Source organism: Pinus tabuliformis, chromosome 4_2 (assembly GCF_031772625.1).
Source record: "Pinus tabuliformis cultivar Carrire ecotype Pingquan chromosome 4_2, CPIR1, whole genome shotgun sequence".
NCBI classification, from domain to species: domain Eukaryota; kingdom Viridiplantae; phylum Streptophyta; class Pinopsida; order Pinales; family Pinaceae; genus Pinus; species Pinus tabuliformis.
In genome coordinates this window covers 949,511,444-949,515,145 of record NC_142304.1, presented here as the reverse complement: position 1 = coordinate 949,515,145, position 3,702 = coordinate 949,511,444, and the positions used below count along the sequence as shown (strand labels likewise).

The 3,702-nt window shown below is 39.5% G+C and overlaps 1 pseudogene; it reads left to right on the top strand.

Moving 5' to 3' along the window:
* The first annotated feature begins 1,127 nt into the window (after positions 1 to 1,127).
* On the top strand, positions 1,128 to 1,776 carry LOC149172799 (small ribosomal subunit protein uS5w pseudogene; annotated as a pseudogene).
* Positions 1,777 to 3,702: the final 1,926 nt, after the last annotated feature.

The following is a 3,702-nucleotide window of genomic DNA, read 5'->3' as shown; positions in this document are numbered from 1 at the left end:
AAATTCAATCTTGATAATGGCTTATTGGTTGAGGATAATATAAATAATTTTATGTTTTCCATTAACTTGAATCAAGTAGAGGAGGAAGATGCAGTTGTAAGACTATTCCCATATACTTTGTAGGGAGCAGCAGGATCATGGTACTTTTTGTTACCATCAGGTTCTATTAATAGTTGGGATGCTTTTCAAGAGAAATTTTTAACAAAGTTTGGAGATGATAGATCTATAACTACCTTAATTAATGATCTCTGCAATTTGAAAGTTGATCCAAGAGAACTTATCAAGGACTTCAACTCTCGCTTCAATAAACTATTGAATAAAATACCAATGGCATCTAAGCCTAGTGATGAGGTCCAAAATGAGTGGTACATCTCTGCTCTGCCATCAAAGACAACTATCTTTGTTGATAGAGCCACCAAACCAACCTTGGTAGAAAATATGAAAGAGGCAATAGCTTTAGAAAAATGCATCCTAGCTGTCGAAAAGAGAAACACATTAGAAGAACAGAAACATAAGAAAGTAACCTTCAAAGATGACTCTAAGAAGAAACCACCAGAAGATCCTTTTGATCTTGAAGGGTTATAGAATTTCCTCAAAACCATGTATAATGAAATGGGTTATATTAAGAAATAGGTAGCAGAGACTTCCTCTAAAAAACCTTTTAGACCATTCAAAAGGAATTCACCTATTGATCTTAAGCCTCCAAATGCCATATATATGCCGAGTCAAATGAGGATGAAGTTTCACCTAGTGAAGAACAAATGGATGAGGAGGAAGTAGCAGAGTTACAAGGGATGTGGGATTTTATACTTCCCAATGAAGAAACTAAAGAAGCCTTACCTGTCACTACCTGAAGTAAAAATCCTTTCGAATTGTCACAAAAAAATCCGAAACAGAAGGCTTCAATGCCACCCCCTAGGGATAAAGCAATAGGTATGAAATCTGTACCAAAATCCACTTAGACGACACCTACTCAATTGGATCCTTCTCCTTCATCTAAAAATTTGATAGTTTTTGATCAAATGGAATATAATATTATTGATGATATGAATAAAACTAGGGCAAGAAAAGGTAAGGATTATGTTTGCATAGAAGCATCTACTCTGGTTCGAAACCCTAGCGAAGCAATGGTGGAAAGAGGAGAGGGATTTGGGTGCAGGTTTTGGTTGAGGCTGAGGTGACAGAGGCTGTAGGGATAGTCATGGTGGACGTCAAGGACCCCTAAGAGACGAAGAAGAAAAGTGGGTACCCGTGACAGAGCTCAGCCACCTGGTAAAAGAAGGAAAAATCCATTCCCTCAAACAAATCTATGTCTTCTTATTGGTCATTGAGGAGCACCAGATCGCGAAGACCATGTTGGGTCCCTAGTTGAAGGACGAAGTTAGGAAGATCATATCTGGACAAAAGCAGATGAGGGCTGGGTAGAGGACTCGATACAAGGCCTACGTTGTCGTATGTGATGGAAATCGCCACGTTGGGCTCGACGTTAAGTGCAACAAAAAGGTGGCCATGGCCATTTGCAGAGCCATTATTTTGGCCAAGCTTTTGGTTATTCCCATGAGGAGGGGTTATTGGGGTAACAGGATAGGGACACCCCACACTGTACCTGTCAAGGTGATTGATAAATGTGGCCCCAGAATAGTCAGAATGGTGCCTGCCCCCAAAGGTGTCGGGATTGTGGCCGCCCTCCTCGCGAGGGTCAACCAAAACTCTCAGAAATTTTGTCAAGGCCATCAAGACGCTGGAGTAGTACCCACACACTACAGTGCTTTCTAGAGACATTACAGCTGCACACTCCTGCACGACCTAGAGGACCACCGAACTCCATTCCTTGGTAACTTCTAATCGCTTTCAAATTTTTATTAAAACCCCTTTAGGGAAGTCTTCCTTGATTTGGGTCCTTGCAATAGACTATGTTATAAAACCTAAAGAGTATCATCGCCCACCAAATTGGCTACCTGGTTGGACTACAACATCTATTATATGCGGGCAGAACCCTACTGGAACTCAGATCCATTTTGGACTACAACATTATGTCAGTATCTACTATAACACTCAACCTGAGGTTGCGAGGTGGTGCAACAACTTTCAGTTCCACAAAAAAAACAGAAGGAGGGAGTGGGATGAGCACAAAAACAAAAAACAACACAGATCCACAACAGAAGCACGAAAATGGAGGAATATCCTACAAGAATATCGTACAAGGGGAAAAACTCCTACAATGGTCCCAAAGCAAGCTGGAATAGAACCCAATCCATACATTGTGGAGCAGCTAAATTATATACCATAACTAAATATAGATATACTAGAAATAGATGAGGCATGTAATAATTTTGAATCACACGCCATCATTTGTCGATTCAACTCTTTCTAGCCAAAACCTTTTGAACTTTTCCATTGGATATTCACAAACTAGACTCTACACTGTGAGATCCACCTTTGTTCCAAGAGGTTTTTCATTGTCAAATTCCATTCAACAGAGATAAGAGACATTGTGCTACAGGAGGGACCATGGTTTTGGGGATCTACGGGCCTTTTCATCACACCATGGTTTCCAGAATTTGATGCCAATACTATGGTTGTTTCCAGGATGCTAGTTTGTGTCCGTCTGCACAACCTCCCATTACATTTCTGGGACCATCAAGTCCTTGCTGGTATAGGAAACACCATTGGCAGATATATTAAAATGGACATACAAAGAGTGGAGGAAATAATTTTTACATTCGCACGCATTTGTGTGGAAGTAGATCTCAGTAAAGGCTTACCGGACCGCATCCAGCTGAAGCATAAATAACGAAGCTATACATAGACACTAGACTATGAAAACACAACATTTAGGTGTAGAATATGCCAGAAAACAAGACATCTACAAACACATGTCTTGAAGACAAGAAATACATCCGAAGAAAGAAGAAAATAGGAAAACAACACAAGGGTTGGAAATTCCCCCCACCAGATCCTAAAGAGGAGGAGGAGTTTGATGTGGAAGAGCCCATACCAAATGAGAACAATCAAACAGACAAAGAAGAAGAAATCTAGGAGACATCTCCACAATGACCTAAGGAATCACAACTAGAAAAGTTGTCAGATACAATGGAACCAAAAGAATACACACATCAGACACCTTTGATTCTGACAAGGAAAATCCCCAACCAGGTGCTGAAAATCCACTTCAACTTGTAGCCACGCTACCGTCTCAAGGGGAGTGACGCAAGGTCGAGAAGAAAAAGGGGAGGGAAACATGATTTTATCCCATATGTACATTAAATTTTTTATTGGATCCCTAATCTAAGGTCATTTTACTTGCAGATGAAAAGCGACTTAACATATACAACATGTAATTTTGTTTTCATTAATAAAATTATGACTTTTCTTACTGGAAAAAAAAAATACTAGGGAAAACATTACATTTCATGAGCTTAGCAAATTGAAACATCAGTAGAAGTTACTTCTAAAAGAACTTAAAGAAGTACCTACTGTGCCACTTCCTACTGTCGTAATCTCACAAGCTGCCCAAGAAATGGGAAGACACCCTAGTTCTTCTCTAAATAAAATAGATCCAGCTAATATATATTTAATTGGAGGAAGATTAAAATCCCACACTTCGTCGTTTCTTCTTACTTTTGAAATCTTTAACAAAAACATACACAATTGTCTAGTTGATTCTGGAGCTTCATTTAACATATTGCCCAGAACAACTTG